At 54.6% G+C, this 18,824-nt stretch overlaps 1 pseudogene; it reads left to right on the top strand.

The window, feature by feature from the left end:
- Positions 1–256: 256 nt before the first annotated feature.
- On the top strand, positions 257–18,391 carry LOC130017109 (vacuolar protein sorting-associated protein 33A-like; annotated as a pseudogene).
- The last annotated feature ends 433 nt before the right edge of the window (positions 18,392–18,824 follow it).

The raw sequence follows: 18,824 nt of genomic DNA on the forward strand, positions 1-18,824 counted from the left end.
CCCGGGGGTCCATGACCCCAGTCTGACCCCAGGACCCTGCAGACACACTCTTTGTGGAGGACAGTGATTGCTTCCGTGGCCAGTCGCGCCCCTTGCCCTGATGCTGTTTTTCTTCAGGCCCCGGAATATGAGTGTGTCAGCTGTTGCTCACTGCAAGCTTTGTCCGGAGTTTGCAAATGACTGTTGTTTGCTGCTGGCCGTTATTGAAATTCCTTTCACTCAAATAACGGGATGCTTCTCCCTCCCGCAGGCAGTAGTTTGGGATGAGCATCTCACAGGACCGTTTGGCGTTCGCCTTACAAGCGGCCAACGTGGCCGACCCGAGTTCGATTCCTCGGCCCCTCTCGGAGATCCCGGCAAGCTACCGAGAGTATTTGATATGCCAGACACAGTAACAACAAAGTCTCCAATGGAGACGTTACTGGGCCCGCTCGAGCAAATCGATGATCAACGGGAGGGCCTTTACTTACTTACTTACTTACACTTCTAAAGGTAAAAGGGTTTTGGTTATTATTATTTTTTTTGAAACTGTCCTTCTGGACTCTAGCAAGAGTAATATGATGTTCCACTTCTGGAGTAACTGGTGTGCAGAGCTGTCTGGTTTTTAGAATCACTGACGCTGTTATGAGTGACAAATGTTTTATCTTCTGTGGACCTTTTGTTTATTTATTTGAAGGAAAAAACCTTTTATTTGGTGACTTTTAGGAAGAGGACGAGCGGAGAGAGAGAGAAACATTTCAAGAGAGACCACGGGCTTCTCCAAAGGCAGAGAGAGCCCCTACACACATCCCAAGATTAGACAGGAAAGCACAAAAGTCCCCATCTCAAATAGAGCTGCGGGCACCGCATTGGCTCGGCTACATGGGCACAGGCAGCTCAGGGGCTCGGGCAGCATCGGAGCCTTCAGTGGACCTTTCAAGGGTGGGTGTGCTCTCCCCTCTTCTCCTCGATGGAGCGGCATGTCTTCTGATTGTTACGTAATGTGGCTCAAAGTTTTTCAGACACAGGATTGGTTGCTTCAGCCTGAATTTATACACCTGGCTTTGGGGAATCTAAATTTTTATACTAAAGTGGTTTTAAATTTTATTTGGAGGCTCGTGCCAGGCAGTGCTCAGGACTTACTCCTGGCTTTGCACTCAGGATCACTCCTGGCAGTGCTCAGCGGACAGTATGGGGTGCTGGGGATAGAACCCCGGGTCAGCTGAGTGCAAAGCCAGCACCTTCCCCGCTCTACTTTCTCCCTGGCCCCAGGTCTCCTGAGCACTGCCCCAGGGCACCTCCTGGTGGTGATTCTTAGCAGTTCGATGATGCTTGGTGCTGTGGTGGCAGGGATATCCCAGGCCACTCCAGTGGCCTCTCCAGGGATGCACATGGCAATGCTAGAGACCCTTGTGGTGCCAGGGGGCGAAGTTGGCAGTCATGTGTCAGGCATGTACCTTAACCTCTGCACTCTCCGACTCAACACTAAAGTATACTGTGCTTTGGAGTGGGAGTGTTACAACACCTGAGTTTTTGTTGTTGGTCTGTTTTGTTTGGGCCTCCCCTGGCAGTGCTCAGGCTTACCCCTGGCTCTGCACTCACGATTGACTCCTGGTGGTGTTTGGGGACGGTGTGGGAGGCCAGCAGTCCCACCCAGGTTGGCTGCCTGCAGTGATGCGCAAGTTTGGGTCGGCTGGTAAGTTTTAGGGGTTCTGTTCACCTTTTGTATGTGTGCTTTCCTAGGAACATGAGGTGGAGAAAATGTTCACACTCAAAGGAAGCCCCTTGCCAGCAGCCGATGTCAAGAATATCATTTTTTTCGTCAGACCCCGGCTAGAACTGATGGATATAATGGCTGAAAATGTGCTTAGGTATCTCAGAGCTGATGCTGGGTCCATACGGAATCATTCCTCTAGTGGTTTGAGTGCTCATCAGGACACCTTTGCTTGCCAGCGCTTTGGGAAATGGATCTTTGGACAGATGTGAGAGTGTGTCGGAGGAGAATGGGGGGTCAGGAGCAGGATACTCTGCAGTCAGCCAAGGATAGATCCTCGGAACCCAGTGCGGTCCCCAAGTCTCCCGGGAGTGACTTCTGAGTGCATAGCCAGGAGTTATCCCTGAGCACCTGCCGGGGTGGCCCAAAAACTATAAATAGAGAATGGGAAACTTTGTGTATTGGGGCTGGGGAGGCAGGGCAAACCACATAAACCCCCTCTCTCAGGACAGAAGAAAGCTCTGGCCTGTCTCAATAGAAGGACCCGAATTTCTTTATAAAAAGAAAAACAGCTAACAGTTCTTTTTCAAGTACTGAATACCATATGCTCAAACTTCATAAGCAAAGTCAGGAGAAGCTGATTAAAATTTAATGCTGCAGCATCTATGGAGGAAGTGCACCAGCCCCGTCTGCATTATGTTTGATCGACGTGGCCCCTAAGGACTTAAAAGCATGCGGGGTATTTGCGCAAGATCGGGCACGGTGTGGAGCAACCTTTATTTTCCTAGAGACATCGATTGATTAAATAGAAACATCTTTTTTCTGCAAGAAACAGATGTCCGTTGCAATAACCCTGAGAGGTTTTTTCTTTTTCCTCTTTTTGGGTGACACCTGGCAATGCACAGGGGTTACTCCTGGCTCTGTACTCAGGAATTACCCCTGGTGGTGCTCACGGGACCATATGGGATGCTGGGAACTAGGATTCCAACCCGGGTCGGCCGCGTGCAAGGCAAACGCCCTACCCGCTGTGCTGTTGCTCCAGCCCCAACCCTGAGAGTTTTCATGTCCCATCAATGGCCCAAGAGAAAGCAACACTGCCCCTTGGCACAGCACAGGTCAGCGGTTTCCAGAAAAAGCATCAAAATCAAGAGAGCAAGAAAACTAGAATCTTGGGCCGAGTCAGTGGTGGGGGGTAGCTCATAAGCGTCTCTTTACAGCCCACTGTTTGTCAGGCACAGGGGGGGCCCTGGGGAGCAGTCCTCGCCTTGGGGCCTCGGGCCAATGCACGGTCCTTCTCTTGCAGTGAAGACAGACGTGGCCCCACAAGAGATTTCCACATCCTGTTTGTGCCTCGGCGTCGCCTGCTGTGTGAGCAGCGGCTGAAGGACCGGGGCGTCCTGGGCTCCTTCATCCACAAGGAGGAGTACAGCCTGGACCTCATTCCCTGCAACGGGGACCTTCTCTCCCTGGAGTCGGAGGGTGCCTTCAGAGTAAGTTCAGTGTTTGCCCTTTGAACTTGACACTCGTTTCTGCCTCGTTCGTGATGGCGACACTGACACTGGCATTTCAGTGATTCCTGGAAGCCTCCAGTTTCTTCCTTTTGGGGAGAGACGGGAGTTGGGCCACACCCAGCAGTGCTCAAGGTTTACTCCTGGTTCTGTGCTCAAGGATCACCCTGCCCATGCTCGGGGACTAAATGTGCTGCTGGGGTTAGAACCCAGGTTGGCTGCGTGCAAGACTAGCGCCTTCCCCTGTGCTGTCTCTCGGGCCGCTGCTCCTCTTGCTTATGGAGACCCTCCTGTTTCAACGAATTCGCTTAAAATTTTTAATGCCCTTACTGAATTCTCAAAAATCAATTGTCTTTAAATGTGTTTATTTCTGGTATTTTTCTGCTGCTGGTCGATGTTTGTCCTTGTGCCCATCCCACCCTGACTTGACTGGCTGTGGAGGAAGCTTCGAGAGAGGAAGGCAGGGCTGCTCCAGCCAGAAATAGTCAAGTCTGTCACTGCGTTTTTCCAGTTAGCCATTTGTGAGGGATTTTGTTTTCGTGACCGCCTTTCCCCTTGATTGAGTCTTGGCAAGACCTGAAGACTCTAATCTTACATTCTCATTTTCTAGAAATACAATTGCCTACATTTTTCATTCAAACTCTTGCGGTTCTGCAGTGTGACCTCAGGGCTGGGCGCAGGGTGTGCGGGAAATTCTGTTTCTCCCACACGCCCGTCCCAGCCTGTTTCCTACTGGTTATTTTCAGCACATATTTAGGTGCCACAATTCTTGACTATAAGTTAAGAGTTTGATCATAGGCAAATGCTGTCATGATCCAAAAGTAACGATGAGACTAGGACCCTGCTGCTAGGAATAGGAAAGATATCTGGCCTGAGCACTGCAGTCTGAGATTGAGATGGCCCTAGGAGAGCAATTCTATAAGCTCAAAGTATTTCTTATTGTGTCCATACAAAATGATTAATATTATGTATGCTTATATGTTGGTTGGACGAGGAGAGGAGAAACATGTCCTAGAAGCAGTTTCCCTGTGTGTCCTGACTAGCTTGGATGAGACTGAACTTTCTCCCCTTCAAACTGCCTTCAGTAAATGATTTCAGTATATTGAGGCAGTTTCCCTTATTCACATGAACCTAGCAGGCCTTAGGTATGCAGATCCCAGGTGCTTAGCCAGGCCTGATCTTTGGGATGTAGATGCCTGGCTCCAGGCAGGCTGATGTAGATTCCAAGCTCTAGGGACTGGTCTTTGTTGTGCTAATCCAAGTGCTTGTAGCTTGTAAAAGGTGAGGCCAGGATTCAATGTGGATGTAAAGAAACAATGTATGGTTTGCTGCCTCAATGTTCTTTCTGTAACTCCTTTTGATGACATCACTATATTGCGCCCTTTAGAGGTACTGTGATCTATGTAAGGGAGATTTAAGGGCTCTCTGGGGGGACATGTGCATCAGAGAACCTGGGAAGATGGGGCTGAGGACCTAAGCTGAGAGAACAAAGGAGCACATGCTTGAGAGATCCTGGGGCCTCCATGACATACATCTCTTCCCTGTAATAAACTGCTGCTAAGACCAACCAGCCTGGTCCCCATTTCCTTCCTTCACCTGACCAACGCCATCCACCTCCCTGGAGTGGGGAAACGGCCTGAGACCACCGAACGCGGGCGGCGGGAGAGATAGACCGCCGGCCCTTTAATTTTTTGTGTGTTTACACATTCAACCAGATGTTTTTCCTATGACATATTATTCACTGTAAATAGGGGAAATTGGGCATGGGTGGAGTTCTGGAAGCCCGAGTGAGACCCCCCGCCCCCAAGTGGGTAACCACCACCTAGAGTGTGCGACCCTCAGCCTCAGCGAGAAAGGGAGGGGAAGGGAAAATAAGTACCGGAATGAAGGGGAAGATGCAAGGGGGAAACACATCAGCTTGATAATGTCCTCTAAAAATGGTGTACAAGGGCCAGAGAGATAGTAAGGTGGGTAGGGCACTTGCCTTGCCCCTGGCAGACCCGGGTTCGTTCCCTGGAACCCCATATGGTCCTCCAAGCCTCGCCTGGTGTGACCCCAGTGCTGAGCCAGGGAGTCAGCCTGAACCCGTGCCCAGCCCCAATGCTCCCGGCGCTGCTCAGAGAGGCGGGACTGAGTAAAAATGTGTGTATGTAGTCTCCGTGGGTTTAGCGCTGGGCCCTCGCAAACGGCCCTGGGGGCTGAACGGCCCTGTGAAATCCACTGAGAAGAGTAGAACTGGGCTGATAATGCAAAGGTTCACCCCAGTCCCAGTTACAACCGAGCAAAACATGCAGGGTAGACATGTGTTGTTAACGTGTGTGTGTGTGTGTGTGTGAGTGACACATCTGGCGATGCTCAGAGGGTACTCCTGGCAGTCTAGTAGCCTGGCATTGGTCACTATCGCTCTGGCCTCTGTTGTTAGCACTGTAGCACTGTCCTCCCATTGTTCGTCGATTTGCTGGAACGGGCACCAGTGACGTCTCTATTCTGAGACTTGTTGTTACTGTTTTTGGCACATCGAATACACCACAGGGAGCTTGCCAGGCTCTGCTGTGTGGGCAGGATACTCTTGGTAGCTTGCCGAACTCTCCGAGAAGGACGGAGGAATCTCACCCGAGTAGGCCATGTGCAAGGCAAACGCCCTACCTGCTGTGCTATCGGCCCCTGTGGTTAACTTTAAAAAATATTTTTTAATACGGAATTATGGGTGGTAGGGAGATAGCTTAGAGGGCTAGAGCCCCAGCATCACCTGGGGAGCCCCGGGTTCAGAACAGGAGGGACCCACACACCACCCTAGGGGCTTTTAAAGGGGAATTACAAGGGCTGGAGCAATATGCATTGGGAGGGCATTTGCCTTGCACGCAGCTGACCCAGGTTCAATCCCCGGCATCCCATATGGTCCCCAAAGCACCACCAGAATAATTCCTGAGTGCAGAGCCTATCCCTTGAGCCTCGCCGGGTGGGAGTTGTTAGAGGTGTCTCTGTAGTAATACGCCGTTTTTAAACATGAATGTTTTGTTTGGGTGCTCGGGGCTGGGCAGGGCCGGGCAGGAGCCATCTTAGCTGTCCGCAGGCAGACACAGTTCCAGCTCTGAACAGTCACCTGGGCCCCTGAGCAGTTCGAAAGATGCCCCCTAATGCTTTCCTTCCCCTGAATCTTCCTCTCTGCTCTGCTCCAGTGCGGAATTTCTGGTCCTTTTCTGAGGACTCTTTGGACATCCCGACCAGGATGTTTTGGACTGAAGTGTGAGGCTACACCCCAGACTTGGCAGAGACATCCTATGGGACCTTTGGGGATACTGTGCTCATTCTGGGCCGGGCTCCCTGGGAGGTCTCCCTAGGAACCCCGCCCCCAGTCTGCACCCCTTGTCCTCACGCCTTTGGGTTGCACGCCTGTTGGCCGCTGCCTTAGACAGGGTCAAAGATTCCACGATGAGGGGCGGGAGCAAGAACACAGTGGGTAGCGCGTTTGCCTTGCATGAGGCCAACCCGGATTCGATTCCCAGCATCCCATACGGTCCCCCGAGCACCACTAGGAGTAGTTCCTGAGTGCATGAGCCAGGAGTAACCCCTGTGCATTGCCGGGTGTGACCCAAAAAGAAAAAAAATAGAGTCCCGCGATGGGCACCAGCAGTGCCTCCGCATCAGGTGGAGTGCAGGTGAAGCACGTTGCGTGGTTTCCCTCCTCTGCTCTCTGCACTTACTGGATGAAGGGATTGAGGCGCAGGAGTGATCTTGAGGCCCCGCTGGGGGCCGTGTGTGCTCTGTCAGCCCTGCTGAACCGCCCGGCTGGGGGCGCGTGCGTCCTCTTCCCTCTTTCTGGGCCAAAGATGTTTCTTTTTGTCTGTGTGTTAAATGGACCTTGTGGCCCTTCTCCGAGACCGTGGCTGCCCTGCTCCTGTCCCCTGTGACACTCGCTGCTGTATGTGGGAGAGGCTGCCTGCCCTTCTGCAAGCCCAGAGTGTCCTGCTGTGGGGTCACGCGGGCATGCAGAGGCCAGCCTTTCCTCGCCCGCCCAGCGATGCTCACCCCCAGTAGAGGCGCTGCCTTGGGGCCTCAGTGCTGACTCGCAGAGCCTGTGCCCAGGCGCCCGGCCCTCTCCCACAGGAGTGCTACCTGGACAGCGACCAGACGAGCCTGTACCACGCGGCCAAGGACCTGATGACGCTGCAGGCCCTGTACGGGACCATCCCCCAGATCTTCGGCAAGGGCGAGTGCGCCAGGGTGAGCCGGGGCGGGGAGGGGGGCCTCTCTCCTGTGGGTGGAGATTGGGGCTCCACCTCGCAGTGCTCTTGGCTCTGTGCTAGGGCCACCAAACTGAGGCTGTCTGCGTGCAAGGCGTGACCCCTGGCCCCTCTGCTGTCTCCCAGCCCTCTTTCCTTTTCTCTTTTCTGTTCTTTATCTTTTCTTTTCCATCCCTCCCTCTCTCGCCCTCTCCCTCCTCCCACCCTCTCCATACCCAGCAGTGCTCGGGGCTCACTCCTGGCAGGGTTTGAGGGATCGTATGTGGTGCCAGGAATTGAACCTGGGTCAGCCACCTGCAAGGCAAGCATCCTACCCACCATACCGTCTCAGGCCTATCTTGTTTTATTTTATTGTTCGATTTTTTTCCGTCTTATTTTTAAATTTTGGATTGCCGGACTCTTTTTTAGCTTCATTTTAAAATCCGCCCATTGCTAAAAAGGCTCTGCCTGGTTCTGTACTTTGTTTCCAGCAAGTGGCCAATATGATGATCAGGATGAAGAGAGAGTTTGCAGGAAGCCAGAATTCCATATTTCCTGTTTTTGATAACCTCTTGTTGCTTGATCGAAATGTGGATTTATTAACGCCCCTTTCGACTCAGCTGACATACGAGGGACTCATCGATGAAATTTATGGCATCCAGAACAGTAAGTGAAGTGACATCAGTTACTAATAGGTTAGCTGAGTAAAATCAATCTCAAAAGTGTCTGTTTTCGAAGGTGCGGCCTTTGTGTGTAAGTCAGAATACTTGAAAATGTCAGGCACTGACTTTCAGCCCAAGGTTAAAGCGAGCTCGAGCCAGGTCACCATCGGGGAAACCGAGGTGAAGGCCTTGTGCAGAGGGCCATGCGGTGTGCAGCCCCGTTGCTCGGGCCGCCCAGGGAGGCGTGAGGAATAGAGCGTTTCTGAGGGGTGCCTGGGTCCAAGGTCACGGAGGTTTGGCCCCGGATGTTAGATTCTGTAGCATTTCAGATCTGAGTGGGGACTAGGAAAGCTCACAGGGCTAGTGCCAGGCACACAGCCAGCGCTCAGTTCCATCCACACTCCTGCCTCGTCCAGTGAGCACTGAGCCGGGAGTAGCTCCTGCTGGGATACAGTCTGAGAAGTTTCCCACAGTCTGATTTGTGTCTTTTCTTCAGAACAGGGAGCCCTAGGCCTCAAGAGGGGTAATTCCGGCGCCTTCAGGAGTGGCCCTGGTTGTGGGCTGGGGAAACAGCCCTGGGGATGGAGCCCCGGTCTGGAAGGACGGGGATGCAGCTAACTGCATGGGGTCTCTCTGGGGACACAGAGCCCTGCAGCCGCTGAGTGCTGGTCGAGTCCAGACAGTGCTGTCTGTCCAGTGTGCCAAGCTTGTTATTGCAGAGTGGATTGCAATGGCTTGTGTGTGTGTGTGTGTGTTTCTGCAGTGGTGAATGTGTGGCTCAGTGACGGCGGCCACGGAAGCAGAGCAGGACCACATGTGGAGGCATTTCCACACAACAACCCGTTTTCCTGCTCTTTAATGATTATGAAGGTGTTTCCGGTTTGTTTTTTACCAGTTGTTCCGAAGGATAACCTCTTAAGTTGTTTCCTTTTGTGGGGACAGTCGTAAGCAGTGCCCAAGGGGCCGTGGGGCTGATCTCGGTGATTTTCTGCTCTGTGGGGCCAGTCTGTGGCCCTGGAGCCACCAGGGCTGTGCCTGGTAGCAGCTGGGGGTGATGCCACACACACAGCCCCTCCCCAGACTCCTGCTCCGAGCTGTCCTGGCACGGGAGCACCCTGTGCGAGGGGTCCCCACCTCCTGGTGCTTCTGCAAGTCTCTCGGGGGATCTGGCAGAGGTGCTGGGGTTGGGGGTGCGGAGGTGTGAGAGATGGGACTCGTGGGGTGCCTCCGGGAGGAAGGAGTTTCGGGAACTCACAGTCTCTTCATATCACACACTTCCTGCTGATCAAACATTTAATTAAGGGAGAGGGCTGGAGTGATAGCAGAGCGGGTAGGGCATTTGCCTTGCACGCGGCTCAGCCCGGGTTCGATTCCCAGCATCCCATATGGTTCCCTGAGCACCGCCAGGAGTAATTCCTGAGTGCAGAGCCAGGAGTAATTCCAATGCATCGCTGGGTGTAACCCCCCCCAAAAGAAACCGTTAAGAGAAATCTGAAAAACAAGGGGAAATTGGGCTTCCCCATAGCCCCCCAGCTCTGCGCCCGTGGCTGGACCGAGGGCGATGGCAGGCCCGTGCAGGAGCTGCGTGCAGGCTGCCTGGGCCAGCGGCTGCCCCTCTGCTTTGAGCTGGAATGCGAGGTCTTGCCGACCTCGTGTATCTCAGCATGTGCTCAGGCCCCGGGTCCCGTGGCGTGCTGTCTCCAGACGCTGGCGCCCGGGCTGTTCAGAGGGACTTAGGATTTGGAAAGCATCCGAGAAATATTTTCCTTCCGTCGGTCACTTTCTCTCCCCACATTCTCCGATGCAGGAGTTCTTGTTGCTTTATGATTCTCAGCTCCACCCCACAGTTCTCAGGGCCCACACGGGGCAGTGCTCAGAGGAACAGACAGCTGGACTTGAGCGTGTGCTGCCCCCGATGACCCGTCTCTCTGGACCCACAGCAGTGGAGCTGATTGTATGTAGACACGTCGGGATTTGTGTTGAAACTGGAGATGTTTTTTTGAAAGGAACCAATTTGGAGCTAGAGGCAGAACAGCAGTTAGGGTGAGTTTGGTCCCAAGGACCGCATATGGTTCCCCCAGTCACTGCCAAGAATAAGCCCAGAGCACAGAGCCAGGAATAAGCCTTGAGCACTGACAGGTGTGGCCCAAATATCAGAGAAAGGAAAAAGAAAGGAAAGAAGCCTTCGGAGCTGTCTCCGCCCTCATGCACACTTCCATGCTGAGGTGATTCCTGGGATCTTGTTTTTCTTTTTCTTTTTTGGAGAGTATCTTGCCCACACGGCAAAGCCTGGCAAGCTACCCGTGACGTGTTCGATATGCCAAACACAGTAACAAGTCTCAAAATGGAGACGTTACTGGGCCCGCTTGAGCAAAATCGATGAACAATGGGAGGACAGTGACAGGGGTCACACTTGGCAATGCACAGGGGTTACTCCTGGCGCTGCACTCAGGAGTTACTTCTGGCGGTGCTCAGGGGGCCATATGGGATGCTGGGAATCGAACCAGGGTCTGCCCAGTGCAAGGCAAACACCCTCCCTGCTGTGCTATCACTCCAGCCCCATCCTGGGCTCCTCTTGGCTTGTTGAGATGTCGGTGTAGACTGCATGCACTTGCACGCGCCAGCAGGACAGACAGTGGGCCGCCCGGGGGCATGTTTCCTCGGGTGGCCCCATCCTGAGTTCGGTTCGGGCTGGCAGTGGCAGAAGGCGGCCCACGGGCCAGGCCAGGGAAGCCGTGCGTGAAAAGTGTGAGCGTCCTCTGCTCGTGCACAGCTAGTGACTCAAAGCCCAGTGCTCTCCCCTGACAGGAAGTCTCTGGAGTCTCACTTGGGGTGTCCCCTCCCGTGCAGGTCATGTAAAGTTGCCGCCCGAGAAATTCGCCCCGAAGAGGCAGGGTGACGGGCAGGACCTGCCCACAGAGGCCAAGAAGCTGCCGCTGAACTCAGCCGAGGAGCTCCACGCCGAGATCCGAGACTGCAACTTCAACGCCGTGGGCGCCGTGCTCAGCAAGAAGGCCAAGGTCATCTCGGCCGCCTTTGAGGTGACTGGGGCCTGGGGCCAGGCGGCAGGCGGGCTGCGGGCGCCTGGGGAAAGGTGGTGCCAGGCCCTCTCCTGGTGTCAGGTCCTTTGCCAGTCACCGTCCGCACTCCCTGTCCCTCTCTCCTTCCTCCCAGCCGCTGGCGGTGGCGGCATCTCCGCTAGCTCCTGCATCTAGGGAATCCGGGATCAGCCCGAGCAGGCGGGGACGGCGGGTGATACTGAGAGCACAGTCCCCGGCCCCCAGCTTCCTTAGCGCCTCGCGCCCTCCTGCTGCTCTTTATTCTGGGTTCAGGTCACTTTTGAAACCTGAATCAGTAAAATGATAGAAGCTGAATTTTTTAACTCTGGGGAAGTTTTTAAAAATCACTTTTTCCCTTGAAGGATGGATTTCCTGATTTCATCTTTTTTAGGAGTTATCTCCACTATATCAGTATTTGTATTTCTTTGGATTTTGTTTTTGAGGGGAGGCACACCCAGAGGTGCTCAGGGCTAAATCCTGGCTCTGCGCTCAGGGATCACTTCTGGTGGGCTGAGGCAACCCCATGGGATGCTGGGGATCGAACCCAGGCTGGCCGCATGCAAGGCGAGCACCTCGCCACTGTTCTGTCACTCTGACCCCATGGTTGTTGTATTTCTGAAGCTGCTTTTGTCTCACTTGGGTTTTGTTCCTCAATTTTTTATTTCCTCATCGTGACTTATAAAGCTATGGATAAGAAGTGTCGGGCATTCACTGTGCCAGCTCCGAGCTCGCCGTGGTGTCCAGTTCCCTCCCTTCCCGCTGCCAGTGCTCAGGGCTGGCTCCTGGCAGGCCTCGGGGTTCTGTGGGGAGGCCGGGGACTGAGCAAGCGCCTCCCCCACTGTATAGCTTGGACCCAGGAAACGTTTTACACTTGATTTGCTGTTGTTGAGGTCTCAGGCTATACGAGCGTTAGCTTTTGTGGCTTCAAGGCAGTTTGCTGAGCTCCACATCCCTGGCAGGGACCATGCAGTGTCAGGTGTGGCCTGCGTGGCCCCTGGGCTCCCTCCCTGTCCACATGGTCTCCCAGTGCTGCAGGAAGTGGCTGTCGGAGTCCCTGGACCCACCAACCTGCCTTTTCTATTTTCGTGTGGCTGTGGGATCTGGTTATAGCCGAATTCGTTTTGTGTCCGTTTCTCACACTAAAAATTAATTTGGGGGTGCCGGAGGGATAGCACAACGGGCCAGGCGCTTACCTTGCATGCAGCTGACCTGGGTTCACTCCCCAGCATTCCATGTGGTCCCGGTGCAGGCCAGGAGTGATCCTTGAGCTCCAGGCCAGAAGGAAGCCCGGGGCACTGCCTTGCACGTGATTCAAACATGCCCTGGGAAACCCAAAGACCCAAACTCTTAAAAATGCACTCTTGGCAGCCAGGGCTGGGGCTGAGGCACAGTGTGTGTGTGTGTGTGTGTGTGTGTGTGTGTGTGTGTGTGTGGCCTTGGGTACCTTCCCAGCACTGCTGTGGCTGTGACTGGGGCACGCCCTGTGTGTGTGTGTGTGTGTGTGTGTGTGTGTGTGTGTGGCCCTGAGTGCTGTCCCCAGTACTGTCGTGACCTTCTCCCCTCCCTCAGGAAAGGCACAACGCCAAGACGGTGGGCGAGATCAAGCAGTTCGTCTCCCAGCTACCCCACATGCAGGCGGCGCGGGGCTCCCTGGCCAACCACACCTCCATCGCCGAGCGCATCCAGGACGTGACAAGTGAGTGCCCTGTCCCGGGCTCAGGCTCAGGGTGTGTCACTGGCTCCCTGCTACTTCTGGGGGCCCCGGCTACTATTTCACTTGTGCTTTGTTCCCTGTGCTAGCCGCTGTGTCCTCGCAGAAATGTTCCGAGTGTGACTGTTGGGTTCTGCGGGGTCAGGTGGTGCAGCAGGGCTCTCCCAGGCTCCGGGTGGCGCCAGCACTGCTTCGCCAGACCTGGCACTGATTGCTGAGGTTGGTTTCAGTCGGATGTTGCAAGGAGCTGGAGTTGGAGCGGTACTGCAGTGCCTGGCACACAACCGGCCCGGGTTGGGTCCCAGAGTCCCATATGGTCTCCGAAGCCTGCCAGGAGTGATCCCTGAGCACCACTGGGGGTGGCCCCCAAACGAACCAAAGTAAAATGCCCTTGGGAAATTGAAGGGGGAGCTGCTAGGGCCCAGGCCCCGGGGCTCTGTGTCTAGGCGCACCTTGGGGCACAGGCCGTCAGCCTCACTGTTCTGGAAGGTGCCTTCCCGGTGATGACTTAAACTTGGTGCTTGCTTGCTACTTTGCATGCCTCCGGGAGAAATGAGCATTTCTCCCACTTCTGAGATGCTCGTGTGTGAATTATGTTTCAGCGTCTGAAGACTTCTTTGATCAGTTAACCGGGGAGCAGGAGTTGATGTCTGGAATAGACACTGATCAGGTACGTGAACACTAAAACCGTTTTAGCCGATAGTTAACCAGATTGGCAAACAGAACTCGAGGTAGGAAAGGAATCGCTTTGATTCCCGTGTCTGGCCTAAATACCTGTCAGGGCAGTGCAAAATGTGCGGAAAGAGATTCTGCCAAGAGATAGGTTTCTGTTGACCGGGGGTGGTGTGTGTGTGTGTGTGTTCCATTGTGTGTGTGTTCGTGCATGTGTGTGTGTGTGTGTGTGTGTTCCATTGCGTGTGTGTGTGTGCATGTGTTCCATTGCTGTTTGCTGTCCTCAGAGAAACAAGACCCAGCCCTGAAGCCCAAGACTATTGAAGCCCATCACGGATAATTTAAGAGCGTGGGTTGTATGATCCCTTTTCCTGTCTGCCTGTCAATAAATCCCGCATTCTCACTTGCAGCAAGCAAGCGCCCAAATTCCCCACAGTCCCTGCTACTTTACTGATGCTGCTCAGGTGTGGCTGACAAGTGGGACAGTTGCACCCGCCCGCAGCCCCTGGAGCTTAGGTTGTCCAGGGAGTGTGGGCAGGAGCGTGAGCCAATCTCCAGCCTCTCCTTGATCGGGCCTCTGAGGGGCCCGGGAACGCCCAGGCCTGCAGGCCCAGACCCGGCGCTCACGCACAAACCTGCCATGACTCTAGGTCAACAGTTATATCGAGGACTGCATCGCCCAGAAGCATCCACTCATCAAGGTGCTCAGGCTCATTTGCCTGCAGTCGGTGTGCAACAGTGGGCTCAAGCAGAAGGTTCTGGATTATTACAAAAAAGAGAAATTCTCCAGGTCAGTGTTTCTAAGTGACTCATTTGCCAAGGGCGAAATTTTTTAAAAAGGCAGTTGGCCTTGCACGTGGCCCACCTAGGCTCGATCCCCGGCACCCATATGGGTCCCCTGAGCCCCACCAGCACTGACCCCTGAGCACAGGAAGTGGGGGGCAAAAGCAAACAAAACAAAGGAGACATCTGGAAAATAGCACGTCAGGAGGTGTGTTTGGCCTCCTTTTCCTACTCAGTTATTTCAGTACACTGTCATCTATCTTCCTTACCTTGGGCCCATGCATTCTGGCTTTAAAGTGAAAATGTGGGGTCCAAAGAGCTCGAAAGGGGCTGCAGCAATAGCACAGCGGGTAGGGCGTTTGCCTTGCACGCAGCCGACCCTGGTTCGATTCCCAGCATCCCATATGGTTTCCCGAGCACCGCCAGGAGTGATTCCTGAGCGCAGAGCCAGGAGTAACCCCTGAGCTTCGCCGGGTGTGACCTGAAAAGAAAAAAAAACAAAAACAAACCAAGAGCTAGAAAGGGGTAAGGCACTTGTCTTGCATGCTGCCGGGTATGACTCAAGAACAAAAGTATCAGAATGAGAGTGAAAATGTTCGCTCCCTCTTCGGAAGTGGGAGATCTAGCAGGCTCCCCAACTTCTCTTGCAGACATACGGCTACGAGCACATCCTGACGTTACAGAACCTGGAGAAGGCCGGGCTGCTGCGGCCCCAGCAGGGGGCAGGAACAGCTACCCCACCTTCCGGAAGACCCTGCGCCTCTGGATGGACGATGTGAATGAGCAGGTGAGCCGAGTCTTCGAGCACACGCAGTCACATGCACACCATCTAATAGGCGAGCCGAGCCTTCACGCACATGCACGCGCGCTAGCACACACACAGACACGTACATAGACATACACACACATTTCCCCAGTGGTGTGGCGTCCTGCTGGTGGGAAGGCGCTGCCCTTGCAGAAGCCAGGACTGAGTGGGGCTTGTTGGGGGACACTTTTTGAAGATGGGGGCTGGGGGTGGGAAGCGGGGGCCCTTGTCCACTTAGGCCTCAGGGCGGGGGAGGCTGGTCTGGGCTCAAGGAAGCCTCTGGTCAGCGAAAAGGCCAGCCTCAAGTAAGAGGATTGGGGACCAACACAACTGACTCACCGTGGGCAGTTGGGGCTGCTGGACTCAGAGTCACTGTGAGAGAGGGGGGTTTCAGACTGGGGGTCACTGTGATGCTGGGTGCTGTCACTCTCACCCTTGGGAGATTTGGGCGTGGCTGTGCCCTGGGGCCTCGCCCCCGGAAGAATGCCTGAGAGTAGCTTGGCTGGGCTTAGAGCTCTCCACATTCCGTCCCCCCAGTGGGCCAAGTTTCCATAGGAGAAGTTTCTCACCAAATCGATGAACAGTTTTTCTTCTGTGGGGGTCAGATGGAATCTTTCCTGGGCAGACCGTTGAATGTTCAGACCCAGCGGTGCTGGGGTTTGGCCACGCCCCTGCCCTCTGCACGGGCTGCCGGGCACTGGCACCTTCCAGCACACAGGGGCACCAAGCAGCTTTCTGAGATTGGTTTGAGACAGAAGGAGTCAGGGCCAGGAGAGGTGAGGGCAGAGCCATGCGTCAGCTCTGCACCACCAGGTCTGATGCATAAAGCTGTAGGGGCGAGGTGGGGGGGAGAGAGAGAAGGAGAGAATAGAGAGATTGGGAATTGGGTAGAGGGTGGAGATGGCAGGGCTCAGCGGGCTAGGCTGGAGCACACTGTGTTCCTCCCCAAAGTCAAATCCAGGACGGCAGCGTGGAGGACATTTGCCTTTAATGCGGCCAACCCAGGTTGTGATCCCTGAGTGCAGCACCAGGAGGGAGCCCTGAGCACCGCAGGGTATGGCCTACGCCAAAAAAACACAAAGAAAAATCCCATGGCCCATTAGGCAGAGAGGAGTTGGTTGACTCCAGGTGTCCCTCTCGAACCCTCCGCAGAACCCCACGGACATCTCGGCTATGCCCCCCTCAGCATGCGGCTGGCCCAGCTGCTCTCCCGGCCTGGTTGGCGCAGAATCGAGGAAGTTCTGCGCATTCTCCCGGGCCCCCACTTCGAGGAGCGCAGCCGCTGCCCACGGGCCTGCAGAAGAAACATAGGTTTGTGAGGGATTTTATTTTCATGACCTGCCTTTCCCCTTGATTGAGTCTTGGCAAGACCTGAAGCCTCTAATCTTACATTCTCATTTTCTAGAAATACAATTGCCTACATTTTTCATTCAAACTCTTGAGGTTCTGCAGTGTGACCTCAGGGCTGGGTGCAGGGTGTGCGGGAAATTCTGTTTCTCCCACACGCCCGTCCCAGCCTGTTTCCTACTAGTTATTTTCAGCACATATTTATTTGTTTGCTTTGCTTTGGTTTTTGCTTCGGGCCTCACCTGGTGATGCTCAGGGATTACTCTAGGGGGTTCTCAGGGGTCCATATTTGACTCTTTGATGCCAGGGAAGCACCTTCGCACTGAACTACCTATCTGGCCCCCCGGAGTTTTTCTTTTTTAAATGTTGTCTTTTTCTGAAAGATGGATTTTTGTTTGCAAATATGATTTTATATGTTTTGTTTACTATCTTTATGACAGGGAGCACTTCTGAAATATTTCTCTTTCAAAGTGTCAGCTTGGCTCTTAGGGGCGCCCGGGCCAGAACTCTGGCTCTTTCTTCTGTGCGGTGAGGTTTCTCCATGCTTAGTCCCTTCAGACAATCTCTGGACCCAAAAGCATTGATTTATGTGAGTTTTCAACCAGATGCTTTTCCTATGATGTACTTTTCACTGGAAATAGGGAAAAGTGGGCATGGTTGGAGCTCTGGCAGGCCAAGTGGAAATCTCCCCCCCCCCAAAGTGGGTAACCACCACCTAGAGTGTGCGACCCTCAGCCTCAGCGAGAAAGGGAGGGAAAGGGAAAATAAATACCGAAATGAAGGGGAAGATGCAAGGGGGAAACACATCAGCTTGATAATGTCCTCTAAAAACGGCATACCAGGGCCAGAGAGATAGTAAGGTGGGTAGGGCACTTGCCTTGCCCCTGGCAGACCCGGGTTCGTTCCCTGGCACTCCATATGGTCCTCCAAGCCCTGCCTGGTGTGACCCCCAGTGCCAAGCCAGGGAGTCAACTTGAACCCGTGCACGGCCCCAGCGCCCCCGGTGCCTGCCTGCGCCCTCTGCGCCCTCTGCCATTGGAAGCTTGTGCAGGTGTGTTTGAGACGCGATCGCATTTCCCTGCGTTCTTGGCCATGTGAGTTGATTTGTGGTACTGGTACTGCTGGTCTCAGGACTTGACCTTTTGAGAACGCAGGTGCATCACCAGATTTCCGGGCCCCCTTTCCCCTCAGCATGTTGGTCTCAGCAGCACCTTAAGAGAAAGAACCTGGGGCTCGCTTGGTTTCTGGGCTGCTGTCACCCAGCTCCCCGTGGGTTTGCTCACGTCCCTGGGCTTCGGCCTGTGGAATCCAGAACTTTCCTGGGATCCCCCGATGGTCTCTCCCCACCCCAGTCTTGGAGCAGGGAAGGGCTTGCATGCCCTTGTGTGGTGACAGGACAGGGGCCTGCCCGGCCCTGTGTGGTGACAGGACTCAGAGTTCACCTTCCATGCGATTCATTGCATGTCTGGGAGCGGCCTCTCTGCTCCTTCTGTTCCCAGTCAGCAGTGCGGAAGCGTTGAGGAAGCGGCTTGGTCACCCCAGCTGAGGGTAGGGGCTGTCTCGGTCACACCCAGGGTCGCTCCTGGCCCTGCGCGGGCGGGGTGGGGCCTTCCCAACAGGCAGACCCAACACAGGTCGGAACCAAGGGCCCCACATCCCCCCGTGGATGCTGCATTCACGTCTTCTCTCCCGCCCTGAGCCACGATGGCCCCCGAGCCCGCATCCCGGTGGGGGAAGCCACGGCTGTGCTCACCTGAGCTGCTCGCAGTGGCCCTCACTCCGGGTATTCTGCTCAAGGGACCCCAGAACATGGGCACTCTGGCGTGTGTCATGTGAGCAGTCAGATTGGGCTCAAGGCGCTGGGGGGCTCGCCCCGCCTGGTGGAGTTTGCCAAGGGCCCAGGCGCCCTCACCAAGGTCCGTCTCTGAGGCTTCCTCGTGTGAATATGAGGGACCTTCCAGCCCTCACAGAACAGAGTCTGCTGCTCGTGTCCGATCCCCCCACACACACACACACTCGGAGCCCTAGGGGCTTATAAAGAGGAATTACAAGTGCTGGAGCAATATACATTGGGAGGGCATTTGCCTTGCACGAGGCTGACCCAGGTTCAATCCCCGGCATCCCATGTGGTCCCCAAAGCACCACCAGAATAATTCCTGAGTGCAGAGCCTATCCCTTGAGCCTCGCCGGGTGGGAGTTGTTAGAGGTGTCTCTGTAGTAATACGCCGTTTTTAAACATGAATGTTTTGTTTGGGTGCTCGGGGCTGGGCAGGGCCGGGCAGGAGCCGGCTTAGCTGTCCGCAGGCAGACACAGTTCCCGCTCTGAACAGTCACCTGGGCCCCTGAGCAGTTCGAAAGAGG

This window comes from Sorex fumeus, unplaced genomic scaffold, assembly GCF_029834395.1.
Source record: "Sorex fumeus unplaced genomic scaffold, SorFum_2.1 ptg000177l, whole genome shotgun sequence".
NCBI lineage: Eukaryota > Metazoa > Chordata > Mammalia > Eulipotyphla > Soricidae > Sorex > Sorex fumeus.